Genomic DNA, 22,356 nt, shown 5'->3' with positions numbered 1-22,356 from the left:
ATGTTAACTTTTCTTGTTTTATTGGTGTTTCAATTGTGTAGGAACAATCACTAACTAATGTGAATAATAGGATGCAAATGAAAACAAAACATCGATGTGGATCAAAATCAATCCCGGTCAGGGTATACAGCTCGGTGCATTCTACTAATTTATTTTATTGGATTAGTAGGCATTGTTATTTAAATATTTGAAATAACATTAAAAAACAAATGAATCAGATAATTGCAAATGGAAAAGTGCTCGATTTGGCAAAATTTTACAAGTCCATCTACTATAATTCGGACACACATGAATGGATTTCGTCAGAGAGCCAAGTTAATTATGTATATACAAGGCAATGCATATTGATTTTGATAAAATTATTTATTTTTCTGTGTAGGGTAGAATAACTAATAATTGTTTGATTTATTTCAAATTAATAGGACAACATGATACAGACGCAAGCAGAACACCTCTCGTAGACCGGTGCGATCCGTTTGACCCCAGAGAAGTTGTCAGTCAAAGTGTTTATCAAGGTGCTTAAGCCAAGGTCAGGTTATGTGAAAGGCCTCGGCATAAGGCCTTCTTCTTCTATGAATACAACTGTTGCACTTGCTGAAAATAGTGACTATGTTCAATGCCTTAAGATGCAAATGGCACAGCAAAATGAACAAATTGCAAGGTTTCAAAAGTCAGATAAGAAACAAAGCAAGAAGAAACAAAGTATCATAGAGTGTTTGACGCAGAAAGGTATCATGGGAAATTTTGGGAGTGAAGAAAATTTAGATTATGATGGACAAGCTTCTTGGTTAGTATATTATGCTTTTATGTTAATTTAGTAGAAAATTTCTTCTTCAACTAGGGTAGAATAAAAAACAACTTCGACATTTAGGCGCAAAACGTCCTCGAAAAATAATGAAATATGCATGTAAAGGCCAGAGAAACATCACAAACACCTTGAGACGCAGCAACATAAGTTGTGCAAACTTACGAAAGAAGCAAGTGGCTCCCGATTTGAAAACTACTTTGAAATTTTCACTATTCAAACACTTAACCACGAAATTAAGTCAGAAAATGTACTTTTCCAACACTTAGGCTTAGAAATAGGCCATCAGGGGCTTAAATCGTAAAAAAACCATGAGAAGGCCTAGGGAACATCTGAACACCTTGGAAGGGACTATTTTAACTTGTGAAAACTTACAAAACTAACACGGGACTCTCGGTTTGAAAACTAAGTCAAAAAAATACACCTTTTTAACACTTAGGCTTGAAAATAAGCTATCGGGGGGCCAAAATCGTGTAATAGCCGTAAGAAGGCTCGGGGAACACCCCGGACACCTCGGAAGGGACCAATGTAAGTTGTGGAAACATACGGAACTAGCATGGGACTCCCAGTTTCAAAACTAAGTTGAAAAATGCATTTTTTTAACACTTAAGCTTGAAAATAGGCCGTCGGAGGCCAAAATCATGAAACAACCACGAGAAGGCCTGGAAAACATCTCAAACACCTCGGAAGGGAACATTGTAACTTGTGAAAACTTATTGAACTAGCACGGGACTCCCGGTTTGAAAACTAAGTCAAAAAATACACTTTTCCAACACTTAGGCATGAAAATAGCCATCGGGGGCCAAAATCGTGTAACAGCCACGAGAAGGACCGGGGAAGACCCCAAATACCTCGGGAGGGACCAATGTAAGTTATGGAAATTTACGAAACTAGTAAAGGACTCCCGATTTGAAAACTAAGTCGAAAAATGTACTTTTCCAACACTTAGCCTTGAAAAATGTTAAATTGTATATTTGATTGATACGATAATAATTGTCTTCCTTTTTCTTTTCTTTTTTTGTTTTGTTTTGTTGTAGATTGGAGATTAGATATGGATGTGTCTGGTAATCTGGTGTCACGACCCAAAGTCGCGCCTATAGGTTTAATGTCATAACCGGCTAGTAATCTGAGATTACCAAAGGCCTTCCTGTACAATAAAAAATAATCAGGACTAACGAAAGCAATATTCAAAAATATCAATAGTCCAATGAGCTGTGCATCTATATGAACAAATATTTACATGTAAAAAAACGTTAATTTACCCACATTCAGTACATAACTTGTAACTTAACATCTTATACATAACATATGCACGTAACAAAAGTTTACTTCCCGATCAAAAGCTTGACAACGGCCTTCCAGGCTTAGCCCCAATTCAGAGCACTCAAAACAACTCGGTACACTTCAAAGGGTAGCTTGGCTAAAGACCCCTTCTAGACTTGACCTCCAGAACGCTTACCTATACTTATATACATAAACAATGAGCTAAAACCCAGTGAATAACATTAACGTAAAGGGGTTAGTGAATGAATTCCAAATATATCATATCCGTAAAAAAAATCATGACACAATCATTCATATCAGTTTCATATCCGAACATAACATAATGGTACATCTCATAGAACATATCACATATCGTCTTCCGACTAGAGAAATCAGTTCTGGATACCGATTAAACACATATCACCACAATGAAGTGGCTAACGAGATCTCGTATCACATATATGTCATTGACCCGCATTAACATGTCGTCCCCCATGACTTGGGACTATCTATGGATGCCATAATAGATTTCAAACATAAGACATTCGTTCACGTAAACAAATATCATTTCAGAAATCATAACTTATCAAATCACATTTGGAACATAATTCATATGAACATATCTTTACAATAACGGTACTCACCGTAGGCTTCCAAAATAGTTGGTCAAGCAGTCCTTGACTCGTGACCTACAATCACAAATATGCATAGCACGATACACAAACATCTTAAACATATTTAGTTCACTTAAGCTTTTAAATATAGATGACTCAAATTATGAATTAATTAGATTATTAATTTCCTTTAATCTCTAATTAAAACATGTTTAGCCGTGTATTAACCAAACTAATTAAATATAAATAATCTAATCATAAACCAATCCTTATTAAGTTCACTAATTATACAATCAAGCCTAAATTAGGCTCATACACATTAAATTACAATTATTCAGTCATGTTTAAATCACTGAATCAGAAACTTATAAACATATAAATTTCGCAATTCAACTTCAATTTCAAGCAAATCAAGACCCAAAACCTTCCATAAACATGTGGAATTTACCATCTATAGCTTCCAACAAGCTCATAACTCTAAATTGAAGCTTAATTCCATGGAAAAATATCAAACCCTTGAATTTCAAGGCAAAAACATAATCCATGTACCTTAGAGTTCCAATCTTTGAAATTCATGGAGTTTATTCTTCCAATTTCAAAAACCATGCAAGAAAAACAATTGTATGAACATATTTTCATGAATCAATACCATGCATGCAGACTTCCTACTCAATTTCACCTATTCTCAAGTTATTATAAACATGTAATTTCATAACTCTTTATTTTCATGATCTTAACTTCAAAACTCATGAACATGTAAGGATTGACCTCAAACACAAGAATTCCACAACAATTAAACACATGCATGAAAGAATTTCTAACCATACTTCACCACTTCTTCATATTACATGAATACAAGTTGTACCTTCTTAAATTAGCTACTAATTCCAGAAATTGAACTTAAATTCTTTTTATTCTTGGTTAGTTAATGATAGCTAATCAAAAATTAAGCTCAAAACTAACCTTTTATATCTTGAATTTGATAGAATACGACAAGAATTGGCCTTCTCTTCAATACCCTAATTTTTCTCCTCTCAAGAGCTCTACCTTCCCCCCCCCCTCTCTCTCTCTCTCTCTCTCTCTCTACGTGTGGTATTCCTAGGTGAACACTAAGCACTCACTCTCTTTCTTTGATCTTATCAATAGATGAGTAGAATGCTTTATAATAATAATAATAATAATAATAATAATAATAATTTATTTCATTATTTAAATTGTAGTCAAGTAATTCAAATTCATGTAATCTCATCATCTAATGATCTTAGTTACATTAAATTAAATTATACTAATGTGTATTAAGCTCTAATTCCTATTCAATTATTTAATTCCAACCTATTACAAGTAGCGAATCAGACGAAATCAGTTTTCAATTAAATGTCCCAATTGGCTCTAAAAATTCCCATTAGCATATCCATGTACCCAATTTTTGTTTCTGAACCCATTATGGTCATTAATTTCAGTCCCAAAGTTGTATCCGCATCAGATATTTTCAAATTAATTCGTATTATCACATAATTAAATATAGATAATTGTGACACGCATTTTGGATTCGTTACATCTGGAGAGTAAAAGCTTGCCCATTTTGTGTTTTTGTTCATATTACCTTACATATATTTTGGTTACGTTGTAAATTTTATATTTTTGTGGGTATTAGGAGACATGTTTGGTAATCCGCACTTGATATTATATTTTTGTGGATATTAGGAGACATGTTTTTTGTGGATATTAGGAGATGTCTTTGGTAATCCGCAGTTGATAATGTATTTTTGTGGATATTATGAGACATTTTGACTGTGATGTTTACGAAAATGAACAGATTTTTGTATTGATTTGTAATAGATATTTTATTGAACAAGTTATTCAAATGTGCAGGGAATTTTTAGTAAAAAAAAAATTGAAAATTGAAAATATTACCCTCGTTTTAAAAAAAATTAATTATTATTAGCGATGAAAAAAAAAACCGTCGCTATTAGTTTTCAAATAACATGACGAATCATTTCGTCAAAAAAACCGTCACTAATGATATAGTTCTAAACAAATAATTTCGTTAAATTTGCTAAATATTTCGTCGCTAAATTGAAATATTTGGTGACAAAATGTTTTTTGTCATTGAAATTTTTCATTTTGTGCTCATTTTAGTGACGAATTTTTTTGTCACCTTAATCTATATCATTGGTGAGGATAAATTTTGTCACCAAAACCTCTATCTTCATATTTGGTGACAAAATATTTCATGACCAAAATAATTAAAATAAAATATTATCTAATTTTAGTGACGAAATTGATGTTATGAAGGACAAAAAATGCAACATTTAGAGATGAAAAATTTTGTCGCCAAAAATGAAAAATAAGCGACGAAACGATTTTTCGTCACCAGCTACTTTCAGTGACAACGTATAGGTGACAAACGGGGTGACAAAAAATTATTTCGTTGCATATCACTTTGGTGATGAAAATTTGATGTTAGGAGACAAAATGAGTTTGTCACCAAAGACCTTTTTTGTTGTAATATGCCGACCTTTTTTTGGTTGCTAATATGCTTAACATCTCATGTGAGTATCTTGGTTTTAAATATTGAACAATTGGATCATATCGGTATTTTAAATTTTTGATACCATTATTTATTGATATATTAGTTGATATTATTTGATAGGTTGGATTTTTCTTCAATCTTCATCTGGATTGGAGGGTGTTGCTATTCACGGGTACGGTTTTGATGATCAAAACCATTCATTTTGTAGGGCTCTTTGTGTATATCGTTCATGAAAAAAGTTAAATTAATCCAATAATTATAACTTCTTCATTTTATCGTACTTATCTCCGAAAATATACAACAAATTTAATGTGTTTTTAAAAATATACCATTCATTTATTTATTTTTTTGGGCGACAAATGTAATAAAATGAAGAGATAACGATACATAAAGGGCTTTACACAATGTACATTTCAGATTATCGAAACTGAATTCGTGGTGAGTCACATAGATCCAAATAACACCCTCCAGTCCAGATAGAGATGTGGAGTGGAGGCAAGTCCTACCCTTATCCTATATAAACCGATATTTGATTGTATTAGTGATATTGATACATATTTCGATATTGCTATTTTAAACCATCATGAATATATTTAACTGTAAAATATGGAAGATGTATGTTATACTCATTCAAAAGGTTTCATAAAAATTCCAACTTTAATTGAAAGATTTTGTCATTAAAGTTTTTTTTTTAATTTTAAATTTTTGGGCCGGGTCATGACTCACATGACGACTAAAGTTAATTTCCTAATATTTTTATAACAAAATTTTTACTTTTGGGTTTACTCCAATCACCCTTATATATTATAGTGAATAATAATAATTGAAAAACAAAAAAAGAATTTGAGGAGGGGGGGTAGTTCTTTTGTAAAGAAAATGCAAATAGCTGGAAATTGAATTGGTCTTAGAAAAAGTAGAGGTTGCCTTCATGAATGATGTATATATAAATTGATGAAAATGACCCTACATCTATCTCCATGTTAATGTCAATTTCATCTATCAATAATGTTAGGAACACATACCAAATACATAATGAGATATATATTTGTATCTTATTGTATAAGGCCCCGGTGTCCCACATCGGGAACGGGGAGGGGGAGTTCCTGGGCTATAAAAGTAAAAACCTAGACCCTTGTATAGCATCGAGGCCTTTTCCCAAGTGGTGAAATCCCTATTAGAACTCTCTAGTTAAGCGTGCTTAGGCTGGAGTAGTTCTAGGATGGATGACCCACTGGGAAGAACAAATCCGTGTGGGCGTGGCCCAAAGCGGACAATATCGATGACGTGTAAAGGGTTGGGGTGTTACAAATGGTATCAGAGCCGACTCTCCGAAGTACCGAGTGTGGGCCCTTGGCGTCTCTCGGTGCATGTGGGCGGGCTTGCGAGCTAGCAGGCTACTGCACGGGGACGTGCAGCCTTATGGGGGGTGGATTGTAAGGCCCCGGTGTCCCACATCGGGAATGAAGGGGGAGTTCCTGGGCTATAAAAGTAAAAACCTGGACCCTTATATAGCATCGAGGCCTTTTCCCAAGTAGTGAAATCCCTATTAGAACTCCCCAGTTAAGCGTGCTTCAGCTGGAGTAGTTCTAGGATGGGTGACCCACTGGGAAGAACAAATCCGTGCGGGCGTGGCCCAAAGCGGACAATATCGATGACGTGTAAAGGGTCGGGGTGTTACAAATGGTATCAGAGCCGACTCTCTGGAGTACCGAGTGTGGGCCCCTGGCATCTCTCGGTGTATGTGGGTGGGCTTGCGAGCTGGCAGGCTACTGCACAGGGACGTGCAACCTTATGGGGGGTGTATTATAAGGCCCCGGTGTCCCACATCGGAAACAGATGGGGAGTTCCTGGGCTATAAAAGTAAAAACCTAGACCCTTGTATAGCATCGAGGCCTTTTCCCAAGTGGTGAAATCCCTATTAGAACTCCCTAGTTAAGCGTGCTTAGGCTGGAGTAGTTCTAGGATGGGTGACCCACTGGGAAGAACAAATCTGTGCGGGCGTGGCCCAAAGCGGACAATATCGATGACGTATAAAGAGTCGGGGTGTTACATATTGTGTGTTTGGTCGTCTGTCTACTTAGACTTATTATTTTTTTATTGGATAAGTGCCTATATCAAACTACTTTGAAAAAGTTTGGAATACAAAAATCAATAACATAATCAGTCATAACTTTCTCATAATATTTTTTTTTAATCAATAAAAAGGAAAACTATATTAATGAAATGTCTAGACACGATACAAGCGATAAAAGATACATTAATAAAGGAAAAGAATAATACCAAGCAACATAGCATATAATCATCACATGCCAATTAGGTTAACACATGAAGGCACAGCATTCTCACATGAAATAGATACCATGTTTTTGTGAGTCCCACACTTTTGTGAGAAAATTGTTTCTAATTCTGTGATTATTTTTTGTACAAGTAATAAGAAGTGGTAAATCTAAAAAATAATTGTAAATTAATAGAAAAATTTATAATTTTAATTATTAGTATTTATAAAATTTATCACTGAATTTTTTATTATTTTTTAATTTTAAAAACTTGCACTGAATTGTAATTTCTCCAAACATATATAAGGGGGCATAAGAACGTTGTGTGCCAAAATTTATGTTATGTTTGGTTCATTGAAATAAATTTGAAATGTAATGGGATGCTCATTCCTTAACTTCTTTACGTAATGATAATCACTTATAATAGTGATTGATAATTCCATTTACAATATATATTTTTATCATTCTTTTAATAAATCAAACATGAGAATGATCATTGTATTCTAACATTATTTCAATGAAACAAATAATACTTTAGTGTCATACACTTCTCTTTTGGAAGTAGGGTTGCGACTGTAAGGGCCGTGGAGGTTTGCCCCAGGTCTATTTTGATAATTCGAACCTTTCAAATTGTACGGTTTGTCAAGCATATCATTTATACAAAAAATCAAATTAATTGAACATTCATAGTCTCATGATCAGGTCTTAATCGTTTTTTTTTTAAATTATCAAAATCATGCAAAAAGCCATTTATTTTTTAAAAACAAATGTGATCTTATTATAAGATTACACATGTCCAACTAATTTAAATTTTTTTTAAAAAAAAATGATTTACTCGACAAACCTTACAATATAAACGATTCAAATTATCAAAATAAGCCCAAAACAAGCCCAACAAACCGCACTAACACAACATTAACCCCTCTTCCTTCATTTCCTAATCAATGGAATAGGGCCTCAATAAATGAATAAATAAAAATCAATGAAAAAGGGGCATTTAGTTGTGGAGATAATGCATTAATTTTTTTTTGATCGGCAAAAGAAAATAAATTTTATCGATGTAAACAAAATGCAGTATACATGAAATACATTAATAAAGAAAGGCAGGAGCAATAAGTATCATAGTGAACCTCCTAATCCCAACTAGGTTGGCACCAAGAAAAACACCGAATCATATGCAAGCTCAAGCCAAAAAAATTGGTGAGAGACCAACATATTGTTATTACCTCAGTGGTTGTGTGTGCGTATAAATGAAATGTATAAATAAAATAAACAACAAAATAAAAATAAATAATTCAAAAATTAATTAAATAAATTAAATTCCGAATTAATTGCTTATAAAAATTATAAGTCGAGGCTTGTATTAGACACAATTTCCTTAAAGTAGATTTCGCTCTTGCCCCGGTGCTTCGAGATTTAACGGCGTCTACTTCTCAGAATGCAACGACTAATACTTGATTTGTAACACTACAAACTCAAGTTTGGCGAACCTAAATCTGTGTTGTAACTCTCTCTTTTCCTTTCTAAAATTAAATACAGAATAGATGCAGAAGAAGAAAGAAGAAATGTTGAAGAAAATTCGATGGAATGAAATGCTGGAATGGTAGGCTATTTATAGCCAACCATGCACCTGTTCGGGTAGGCCTTGGTGGCTGTTCGGACATGGCCGGAAAGGTGCAACTGAAACAGCACCGGTTCGGAAAGGAGGCGACCTGAAAATTCAAAAAATTGAATTTGAAAATTTGGTGCAAGATTTGAGTTATTTCCGTAAGGGAAAAAAAAATTGCACAAGAATTTTTGAAAAAATTCAAACGAATTTTGTCCAAAAAATTAAAGTTAGGACCCGACCGATTGGACGGACGGATGGCGTGCGCACGTGTGGTTGTTTTGGGCTAAGCCCACTTTGTCAATAACTCCCCTCCTTACAAAACTTGGGGTGCCTCTTGGAGCCCATCCCAAGTATTGCAAACTAGAGTATATATACCCATATAAATCCATAAGTCTTTCTTATGTGGGACAAGCACATTTCACAAATGTGTAGGAAACCCACCTAAAGCCATTTCCACGAACCTGAAAATGCGAGTTGAATTCTCATTTATCTAGAAATGGTTTTGAGTAACCAAATACATAACGTTATTCATTACACGACATTAAACATAAACCCAATTAGAAACGTTAAAAATAACGCTTGGGTCCTACCTTAATTAATACTCAAAGTTAGCAAAAAAAAAAATATTATAAAGTCATTTCCAACAATCCCCATGAATAGAATTCATGATAATGGACATGCAACAAAATGCAGACAAAGATTGAGTATATAAAGAAAATAAACCACATCAAAGCCTATTGGACTTACTGGCTAATCAGTGAACGCGATGCCTTGAACTGTTCAGCTATTTGTGTAAGCCAAGACAATAGACTACGCATAGTGTATCTACATACATAGTTTGGTTCTTACGGTTGTGTTCATTTTGGCCCTAAACAACACCTTGTAATTCGTGAGTGCCCTAGAGAATTTAGCATTCTCAATTCTCACAGAACTGGCCCAGTTTACACTCATATAGGTGACTTTTTATTAAGAGTATCTTGCCATACCCCACTTGGATGTCCAAGCTATAAAAATTATAAAAAGCAAAACTTATCTTACTAACGCTGCAGGTACCACTCTTCTTATCATAGAGATAGGTATGAGTAAACCTCCTTAGTGATATGTGAAGTCATCCATAATTTGATTGTCCCTTTGAACCTAGATCTTGGAATCTCCAGTCAACTAGGTTGGGTTGCCGTTATGGCGACTTTTAAGTAATAGGCTTTAATCTCATTCCTCTCGATAAATGGTACACTTGCTCTTTGGCTAGCCCTTTAGTCAGTGCATCTACAATATTCTCTCTTGACTTTACATATTCTATGGAAATTATTCCATTTGAGAGCAAATGCCTAACAGTATTATTTCTTCGACGAATGTGTCGACACTTACCGTTATACATATGATTCTGTGACCGTCCAATTGCTGCTTCACTATCACAGTGAATGCATATAGTTGTCACAGGTTTAGGCCACATTGGAATGTCTTCTAAGAAATTACAAAGCCATTCTGCTTTTTCTCATGTTTTATCTAATGTGATAAACTCAAATTCCATTGTCGACCTTGTTACGCATGTCTGCTTAGAGGATTTCCAAGAGATTGCAGCACCTCCCAGGATAAAGACGTATCCACTAGTGGATTTTGAATCTTTAGTATCCGATATCTAATTTGCATCACTATACCCCCCAAGTACTACTGGATATTTGGTATAATGTAAGCCATAATTTTGGGTATGTCTTAGATACCTAAGTACCCTAATTATCATTTTCCAATGATCTGACCCTGGATTACTTGTGTACCTACTTAATTTGCTTAAAACATAGGCTATATCCGGCCTAGTGCAATTCATTAAGTATATCAAGCTTCCGATTATTCGAGAGTGCTCTAATTGTGATATGCTTACACTTGTATTTTTTGACAAATGAAGACTAACGTCGACAGGTGTTTTACCAGGACGGTCGTCATGCTTTCCAAATTTCTCCAGAATCTTCTCAACATAATGAGACTGAGATAAAGCATATCTTTCAAATGTTCTAGTAATTTTTATTCCTAGAATTATATCTGCTAGTCCCAAATTTTTCATGTCAAACTTTTTGTTCAACATTTTCTTTGTGGATTTAATCATGTTATTATTGCTTCCAATAATGAACATGTTATCCACATAAAGACAAACTGTGATATAGCTTTTGATTGTGCTTCTAACATAGGTGCATTTGTCAAATTCATTTATCTTAAAACTATCTGAAAGCATAGCGTGATCAAACTTTTCATGCCATTGTTTTGGAGTATGTTTTGATCTATAGAGGGACTTGACAAGTTTACAAACCTTTTTCTCTTAGCTGAGAACTTAAAATCCTTCTTGTTGTTCCATATAGATTTCCTCATTAACTCGCCATTCAAAAATAATGTTTTAACATCCATTTGATGTATCTCTAGATTATACAAAGCTGCAATCGCAATTAGCATGCAAATAGATGTTATTCTAGTGACTGGTGAATAGGAATCAAAATAATCAAGGCCTTTCTTCTGCCTGTATCCCTTAACAAAAAGCCTAACATTGTATTTATCTATTGAACCATGTACTTTCATTTTTCTCTTGAATATTCACTTATATCCAAGAGGTTTACATCCTGTTAGAAGATCCACCAGTTCCCAAGTATGATTTTGCAAAATAGATTCAATTTCACTATTCACAGCCTCTTTCCACAATGGAGCTTCAGGACTTGATATTGTTTCCTTCAAGTTTTGAGGCTCAATTTTTAACAGGTATGTCAAAAAATTTGGACCAAATCATTTAGAGATCCTAGCCCTCTTGCTACGTCTAGGTTCATCTGTTTCACTATTATTTTGGTCTTCACTACTACCCATAGCAGTATCAAAAGTTCTTTTATTTGAACTTGTCTCTTCAGTTTCCTTGCAAGGAAAAATGTGTTCGAAAAACGATGCATTCCTTGACTCAATAATAGTGTTTACATACATATTAGGATTTTTAGATCTATGAACTAAAAATCTATATGTACTACTATTAACCAATGAACACAAAATCAATGGTTTTTGGCCCTATCTTAGTTGTTTTAGGACTAAGGATTGCCAATTTGGCCAAACACCCCCACACTTTGAGGTAATTGTAGGTAGGTCGTTGACCTTTCCATACTTCATAAGGTGTTTAATTGATTTTCTTGTGGGGTATCCTGTTAAGAATAAAGTTAGTAGACAAAATTGCCTCTCCCCACAAGTTCTAAGGTAACCTTGAACTAATCAACATGGCATTCATCATCTATTTAAGAGTTCAATTCTTTCTCTCAGCAACTTCATTTAACTGAGGAGAATAGGGTGGTTTGGTGAATAATACCATGTTCAAAACAAAATTCTTCAAATGGTGCATCATACTCACCACCTTTGTCACTTCTCATTACTTTAATAATTTTGCCAGGTTGATTTTTAACCTCAAGTTTATATTGCTTAAAATCTTATAAGGCTTCATCTTTACTTCTCAATAAGTAAACATAGCAATATCGAGTGCAATCATCAATAAAAGTAATAAAATACTTTTTACCTCCTCTAGTTTGAATAAATTTTAAATCACAGATATCTGTGTAAATTAAACTTAGAGGTTTCGTACTTCAGTCTACTTTATTAAATGATGCCTTATTGACTTTTGCCTCAACACAAATCTCACATTAATAGGATCAAACTCTAAGTTTAGCAAACATTCTAAACAAACAAGTCTACGTAAAGAATTAAAATTAACATGTCCTAATCTACCATGCCATAAAAAAGAAGACTCAACAATATAAACAAAAGATGTGTTCTTATTATTCATAGCCAAATTTGGTACAACAATTAATACATTGAGCTTAAAATGCCCATCGTTCATGTAACCTCGCCCCACATGCATTCTACTCTTGAAGAGTACAACCTTGTCAGATTCAAAGACTAATCTAAACCCATTCTAGATCAACAACGACCTAGAAATCAGGTTCTTACGAATCTCCAGCACATGGAGTACATTGTTATGAGTGAGTTCTTTTCCCGAGGTCATTTTCAGCACAATCTTTCACTGTCCTTCTACAGTTGATGTGGAGAAGTTTCCCATAAAAACTTATTCCCCACTTTCCACCATTTTGTAAGTTGTAAACATCTTCTTATCTGCATAGATATGGTGGGTTACTCTAGTATCCACCCACCAATCCTTGGGATTGCTCACCAAATTTGCCTCAGAGACTACTGTAGCAAGATTGATGTCTGCCACTTTATCGGAAAGATAAAAATCCTTGGCTATTTTGGCTTGTGCTAGCTTTTTGCTTGAACTCCCTCCGTCCTTGTGAACGTGACAATCCTTAGCGTGATGTCTATCTTTGTCGCACACAAAACACTTGCCTTTGAACCTCTTGTTGAACCCGTTGTTGATCCCTTTGTTGATCTTACTAGTGGATCCTTGTTTGGGACCATTGTCATTATGCTTCCGCTTCTTGTTGTTGAATTTTGACCCTTGTCCATGTTCCACAACATTTGCTTTAGCCTACATGATATGGTTTCCTGACTTCTTGTTAGAACCATGATTGTCCTCTTCAATTCTGAGCCGCACAATCAATTCCTTCAATTTCATCTTCTTGAGCTTATGCTTTAAATAATTCTTGAATTCTTTCTAAGATGGTGGCAATTTTTCAATGATCGGCACTACTTGGAAAGATTCAATGAGAATCAACCCTTCCGCATGTATGTCATGTATGTGATGGAGAATTAATTGGAGATCTTGAACTTGACTAATTACCATCTTTGAATCCATCATTTTAAAATCCAAAAAACGACCAACAACAAATCTCTTTGTACCGGCATCATCTGTTTTATATTTTAGATCTAGAGATTTCCACAGTTCTTTTGCAGTGCTTTTGACACTATACACATTGTACAGTGTATTATCCAACCCATTGAGGATATAATTTCGACACAGAAAATCATTGTGCTTCCATGCATCAACTGCGGTAACCACTTGCCGGTCAGTTTCTTCCTCATTCAGTGCCGGAGCTTTCTCATAAATAAAGCGAGCCAAATTCAATGTCATAAGATAAAATATCATTTTTTGTTGCCATCTTTTTCTAGCTTCTCTCCATGATTTAAAGGTGTTGCCGGAGTCATCACTGGCACAACAGGTGTAGGGGTCGGGGTATGAACAGTCTCAGTACTCTTTGTTTCAGTAGTCATATTTCTGACGAAATAATGAATGCCCCAATCACAAATTTATATAGAATTTAGTTTTACACAAAATATACAGAAAAATATATTGTAATAAAATTTCAATGATAAACAGTATATGACTACTATGTAATCAAAGAAATCATTAAACAGTAAATTACTACTATTTAAAAATTTAAACAGTATATGATTATTATTTAATTTCTTGAAACAAAATATTTGTCTGTTTAACACAGAAATAAAAAAGCAAGAAATCTACTTTAAGATTGTTATTATTTCAGTGGTTGTGTGTGTGTGTAAAAATGAAATGTATAAATAAAATAAACAACAAAATAAAAATAAATAATTCAGAAATTAATTAAATAAATTAAATTCCAAATTAATTGCTTACAGAAATTATAAGTTGAGATTTGTGTTGGACACAATTTCTTTAAAGTAGATTTTGCTCCCGCTCCGGTGCTTTGAGATTTAACGACGTCTACTTCCCAAGATGCAACGACTGATGCTTGATTTGCAGCACTACAAACTCAAGTCTGGCAAACCAAAAACTATGCTGTAACTCTCTCTTTTTCTTTCTAAAATTAAATGCAGAACACATGTAAAAAACAAGAGGACGAAAAGAGGAAGAAGAAGGAAGAAATGTTGAAGAAAATTTGATGGAATGAAATGCTGAAATGGCCGGCTATTTACAGCCAACCGTGCACCTGTTCTGGTAGGCCTTGGTGGTTGTTCGGACATGGCCGAAAAAGTTCAACCGAAACAACACCGATTCGGAAAGGAGACAACCTGAAAATTCAAAATTTTGAATTTGAAAATTTGGCGCAAGATTTGAGTTAAAAATTTAAATGAATTTTGTCCAAAAAATTAAAGTCAAGACCCAACCCGACCCACACCCGTATCCGGCACGTGTAGTGGTTTTGGGCCAAGCCCACTTTGTCCATAACTCCCTTCCTTACAAAACTTGGGGTGTCTCTTGGGGTGCCTCTTGGAACCCACCTCAAGTATAGCAAGTTAGAGTATATATACCCATATAAATCCTTAAACCTTTTCATAAATGTGACGGAAACCCACCTAAAGTCATTTCCACGAAAGAATTCTTATTCATTCATAAATGATTTTGAACAACTAAATATACAATATTATTCACTACATGACATTAAACATGAACACAATTAAAAACGTTAAAAATAATACTTGAGTCCTACCTTAATTAATGTTCAAAATTAATAAAAAATAAAATATTATACAACCATTTCCAACGCATATAAGCACCAAAATCAACGACCCATCATATAACCACCTCACCAATTTCCAAAAAAAAACTAGGCAAAAACCATCCATTCACACTACCAAACTAACCTCCCAAATTCTCACAGATCACACAGCAATGTCAGCAACAACATAACAATGGTAAAATAGGTATTTAAGATCCATTTGTGCTTGGTCAACAAAATGTTGACTGACAAAAGGGAGATTTTGTGATTTTAAAATTCAAAATAAAGAGTGGTAGGATTCGTTTGCGATATGATTTGATTTTTTAGTTTTTTTAATTTTTTTGATTATTTTAATTTTTCGTGAAAAAGTCTCATTTGGAATAGATATTTTAATTTTTTTAACTTTTGTAAGAGAAAAAATGTAATAATTATGATTTAAATATGATATTTTATCTTATTAAACTAATTTTTTTTTTTTTTTAAAAACTAAAATAACCAAAAAATCCCGAACTTTCTCTTTCCAAACGAACCTTTAGTGTGATTTCAGATAAATAGAATAAGTGTCAATGCAATTTACCCTATAAAAGGCTAACATTTCTTATAGATGGGAATTGGTGACACCAATATTTTAGTCAATAACATATATATATGTATAATATCACACCACTTCCATATTCCGTTCTTGTCATTGATGTTAGTGTCAATTGAACAACACAGTTTTCTCAACCAAAAAAAAAAAAAAACTCCACCTTAAAAAAAATTTAAAATTTATAAATTGCTGATATTTTCATATTTATGAAAAAATTTACAAATTTAATTATTAATATTAATAAAATTTATCACTAATATGTAATTTTTTTTAAAAGATTTACACTGAAATGTAATTTTCTCTATCCCTAAAACTGTAAGTACTGACAACTAATCGATTAATTATTTGGAATCTCAGGAAAGAACCAAAAGTGTTATCTTTTAACTACCCACCACCTACTCCAATAATTAATAAAGTGCAATATCTTCTACTATTACTACTATTACAATAGGGTAAATTATAATGACCTTCCCGAAAATTTGAAGAAAAAAAAATATGATAAATCTTATAAATTTAACATGATACATAAAGTTTCTTAAAATTTTAATTTATATAACATTTAATTTCTTTTATGAAAAATTCGCTAGTGATATAAATAAATAAATAAAATAATATAATCATCTCTTTTATAATGAAATGTATGCTATACCTTATTTATCTTTATATTTTCAAATTTTGATAAGACTTGTTATATTTTTTTCAAATCTCAAAAGGAGGTCAGCATAATTTATATGCAACTCAAAGAAGTTATTTGCTAGTCTTAAAATATTTCTGCACACCACTCACTTTATGATATTTGTCTTGTTGTCATCTCTTAAAAAGAGAAATAAAAATGATAGATTGCACTATTTAAACCAATAAAATTCAAATTAAAATACCACATATATTCGACACTACATAATTTCCCTTGGTGTGAATGCTAGGTCAGAATGCAGTATGAGTTGTACAGGTTCATAGCACTAGGGTGTGTTCTTGCTTAGGAAATTTGCAGATTTTCTTTATTTTTTATTTTTTATTTTTTATATTCTTAGCAGTGTGAAAGTGGTGATTTGGGAGTAATAAACAAACACATGATAATGCCATCAAAATCTTAGATAATGCTATCCCACTTGTTTTATTAAACGCCACATGATAATATGCCATCGAATGAATGTGTCTTCAAGGAGGTCCAGCTAAATTTCTCAGACCTGTGTGATAAGGAAATTAAATATTTTGAGAGTACCCTTTACATATATGTTTATTGTTAGTTAGTGATATTGGTGGTGTTTGTTTGGGTTTTTTTGAGCCAACTTATGGCTTCTGGCTTTTGAAAAGTTATTTTAGACTGTTTAGTTAAACTTATTTCAAACAGCTTCTGATTCTAATAACTTATTTTAAGTCAAAAAAACAGATTCTGAGAAGCTGCTCACCCCTTGCTTCTGATTATCAGCTTCTGCTGTGAACATGTTAATTTACGGTTATACTCTTAAATTTTTTTATTTTTTATTTTTTAAAAAATAGAAAAAGACCCAAATGGGCTATAGAATATTATTATTATTTTTTATGAGAAATATAAACAAGTAGTGAATAATAAAAAATAAAAATTAATTGAAAAAATTACTTCACAGCTTATTTAACAAACACTACTCAGCAACTTAAATCCATATTCCAACAGCTACACCGAACAGATTAACAGTTTCTGATTAAAGTCATAATCTATAATCAATTAAAATATAATCTATAATCTATTTTAACAGTTACACCAAATGGGGCATTGCGTCAATGGTGACACGGTAGCACCATGACACTTATCAAATAATGGTGTACACCTATTAGAGATCTTTTGTTTGAGCATTTTAAATCACTTTGTTTAGTAAATAGTTTTTATTTTTATTTTTTTATTTTATTTTATGTTTTTAAAATTTTAAATTCACTTGATCTACATACACTTAATATATATATATATATATATATATATTGCGGTTTTTTATAAAATTTTTTGTTAAATAAAAAAAATTACTACATTTTTCACAAATATTTATATTTTAGATGCTTATAAAAAAATGACTAAAATATAAATAAATAAACTTAAACTATTTTTAAAAATTGAAGATCAAACAAAATAACTATCCTTTAGTTTAAGTGTTTAATTTTTTTGAAAAAAAAAATGTAAAATTTAGGGGGAATTACAATGGGACAAAGAAAAAAAAAATACAAAAACATGTGGGGTGATGGGGTGTAAGTGAAAAGTTGTGGAGGACAAGTGTGACTTACATCCCTCTATGTTTGTGTCAAAAAATGTTTTTATCTTACTCGGATGTAATTTCCCCTAAAATGTAAGCTTATATGAGGTGACCCCATCTATGAAAATTTATGTAGTCAATTTCACTTTTATCATTTTTTGTTATATAATATTTTTTTTTTCAGAGAGATTTGGTCAAAACTCTCTCATAATAAAACTTTAATACATTAAGGATAAACACAAAAAAAAAATAAAAATAAAAAATCCAACACATACTACTAATATCAAAATATTAAACTTTAAAATAATACAATTTTTGATCTAGATGTTAGTTTTTAATAAAATTAGTATTTTAGAATTCTCTCATTAAAATTGATGTAAACAGTAACATGTTACTCTATTTAAAAGTAACATATTACTCTAATAATATTCTCTAAAGAAAAAATATATACTTTTTACTTATTTATGAAACAAAATAAATTAAACTGTCTTTTCACTAAATAATAATCTAATGAAGGAATTTTAACTAAATTTTCTTATTTTTTTAAGCCACTCCATTATAGATGGTCTAATATAATATAGTAGGGACAGAGAGAGAGAAAGAGAGAGATAGATAGATAGATAGATAGATAGGTTGCGTAGAAGGGATGAGCAGCGAAAGCGTGACGAAAAGAACAACGAACACATAACTTTACAGTGGGGGTCACGTGTTTTTTGAGAACCTCTCACCCATTTAATGCTTGTAGTGAATTTTTGAGGAAATAAATAAATAAATAAAAGCAAAAATTGGTCTAGTACCATATTTAACTGATTATCTAACCTAGCCTTAATAAATTATTTAACATAAAAAATATGAGAAGGATCAAACAAAAACAATGATGACATTTTCGATAATTCATACGATCGAAAACAAGTGTTTGAAAATCATTTTTTGCAGTATTGTGTTGTGTAGATTGTCTTCTTGGCGTATCATTTTTATTGTGTCAAAATTAAATCAATACTAATTTAATTTGTTTGTTTTTTTTTTTTTTGTAATTTTATTAGTCGTGTCAGGGTAAAACTTTTCAGCTTTAGTTAAAAGCACCATGTATATGGTGAAATTAATTTTTTTTTCCTTATAAGTAAAATTAATCTCTATTGGCTAAAATTATATATAAAAATATTTAATTTTAACTCTCAATTTCATCTTCCTAATTTACCCAATAATGAATAAATAAATAACCACTATATCCTATATTATTCTTTTAATAAGATTGACTCTAAAATGATAAACAAAAAATGCATTATCCTAAACGAAAATTTAAAAGAACAAATTGTAATAAACTTAAAATCTTATTTTGAATATTTTTTATTTAGCTGAATGGAAAATATTGTGACACCTTTTATGAAAATAACATTAAAATGTGTAAGTAATTATTCATTATACAAGTTATCTGTGTCAATTTCGTATTATGCAAGTTCGACACAAGCCTGAACATCTTTTTTGCGAGTAAGAAAATCAGGTATAGAGTTTTGACTATCAGGAATATATTCAATATTAATATCAAATATACTTAAAATAGACTGTCAACGGACAAAAATGTGTTTATTAGCAATGTTTTGAACATCTTTTTCTAAAACATATTTTGCGAATCAACAGATCGATTTATAGGAAGAATAGTACTTTAGTAAATTTCATAACCTAAAAATTTGACTTTAGCTTGGAATAATTTAATCTTGGGAGTAGAGATAGCTAGACCATTATATTCGATGGTTCGGATGAATGATTGGAGATGCTTCCAATGTTCTTCAATTGACTTAGAAAAATGAGAATGTCATCTATGTAGACTATAGAAAAATGAATATGGGGATTGAATATTTCATTCATTATATTTTTAAATTCACTAGGTGCATTTTTTAAACAAAAGAGTATGACATTTCATTCATAATGACCCAATGGTGTAGTGAATACAGTTTTGTAGTGATAATTAGGACGAATTTGAATTTGCCAAAATCCACTTTTAAGATCGAATTTACTAAAGATGACTGTTTGACTAAGTCTTTTAATTAAATCTTTCTAATTAGAAATTGGATATCTTATCCATTCTAAAATCTTATTTAATGGTTCATAATTTGTGACTAATCGTAAAACACTACGTTCAAGTTCAAAAATTTTATTAACATAAAAAGCTCGACATGACCAATGTGACTTACTTTTACTAATGATTTTATTTTTAGGCAAATCATTGCTTTCTTTTTTACACATTTCCATTAATTTGGTATTCATTTGCATAGGTGTAGATTTAGTAGAAATTTGTCATTTATTAAAATAATAATGACACATTCTCGAATTAATCTAGTAATAGTCATAATCCAAACCGTGTAATCTTTGATAATAAATTTGATAAATCCTACAGTGATGTCTTTTTGACTTATTTCTTTAGATTTAAAATCATCATATAATTTATTAAAATCAGGTTTAAAGTATTTACTAATAGTTAATAATTGTGGATTAACTGCAGGAACAATTTCAAAATTAGTTTGGGTTGGTGATCCTTGAGATGTATTATCATTTTCATGAATATGAGTTTGTGTTGAATAAACTGGCTTACTAATTTGAGATGAAGAAAAAGTGTCTATACCTTTTAATTTACTATTGTTAGGTTTTATTCTTGGTAATTCCGTTTGAAAAAACTCCTTTCAGTTGTATTTATTTTCGCACTTTTATTTCAGTGAGGCTATGAGTGTTTAGATGCGAATCCAACCCGAATTGTGCCTTTCAGAGAAGTTTGTGATGCTATTGCTTACAAGATTGCCACTTCGCTGATTATGACGGGGATCGAGCTGCCCGGTCAGCTCGCGGGGGTCGAGGGGGCAGCGCCCTTTGGTGGGTTCGGGGCAGCGCCACGGCGGGGTTGAGGGGCAACGGCCCCGAAGCAAAATGCAAAAATGCATTCCAAATTACCTGTCCGCTCGAGCGGACATTACCCCGCTCGAGCGGAGAATCCATGGTTCCAGAAGTTTTGGTCGCCTGTAAAAGTACTGAGCTGTGTGATTTCGCGCTCGAGCGGGTTCTCTAGCGCTCGAGCGAACCTCTGTTATATCACATGCATATTTTGCTGAAACCGCTCGAGCGGGCTGTTGGGCGCTCGAGCGGAGATCGCGGGACAGATTCTATAAATTCGCATGTTGGGTCAGATTTTAGGATTACTACTATAGATCTTCTTTTTGGGTTCTAAGGTTTATATTTGGGGATATTTTGTGAGTTTTCTTTGATGTTTTGATTGAGTATTCAACTCATGTTTTAAAGAGTATACATCAAAGGTCTTGTTTGTTCTACAAAAGGGAGAGTTGTTCTTCGGTGGATTTGGAAGAATTTGAGCCTAAAGCTTTGGTGGATTCCGGGGTGGCTCATCGTAAAGACAATTCCGAGGTGAAGACGGGTTGGAAGAAGCACATAGAGGTTGGTTCAATTAGGCGTGAATTCGCTAGTTAATTGAGAGTATACCTATGTAATTCTTTTAAATCTTCTTAGTGGATTGTTTTGTGGCTGTTGCCCGTGGTTTTTTAATCACAGTTGGAGGTGTCCAATTGTGGTTTTTCCACGTTAAAATCGTTGTGTTGATTTATCTTGATTGTTTGATTGGGATTGTTATATACTGCTTAAAATTGTTACATAATCACAAATCAATATCTAGGGGGGATTTCTACATTTTTCAATTGGTATCAGAACGGGTCGTTGTATTTTTTTTAAAACTTATATCTTTTAGAACGAGATTTTGTTTGATTTGTGATAATGGATTCAATTCGTGAGGGAAATTCTATGCGACCCCTACATGACGGATCCAATTATTCGTTTTGGAAAGCTCGGATGAGATCGTTTTTAAAATCTATTGATGAAAAAGATTGGCAATCTGTCATGAATGGGTGGACCAAACCAATAATTACTATTGATGGAGTAACTTTCCCCAAACCAAGCTGGAATAGTAAAGATATCAATTCTTTCTTTTGCGCTGTCACACTTGAAGAGTTTAGTCGTATTTGGAATTGTGAAGTCGCAAAAGAGACTTGGGATATCTTA

The sequence above is a fragment of the Camellia sinensis genome, chromosome 4 (genome assembly GCF_055761805.1).
Source record: "Camellia sinensis isolate YWXY chromosome 4, ASM5576180v1, whole genome shotgun sequence".
In the NCBI taxonomy this organism is placed as follows: Eukaryota; Viridiplantae; Streptophyta; class Magnoliopsida; order Ericales; family Theaceae; genus Camellia; species Camellia sinensis.
The sequence above is the reverse complement of the archived record's forward strand: the minus strand, read 5'-3'. Positions refer to the sequence as shown.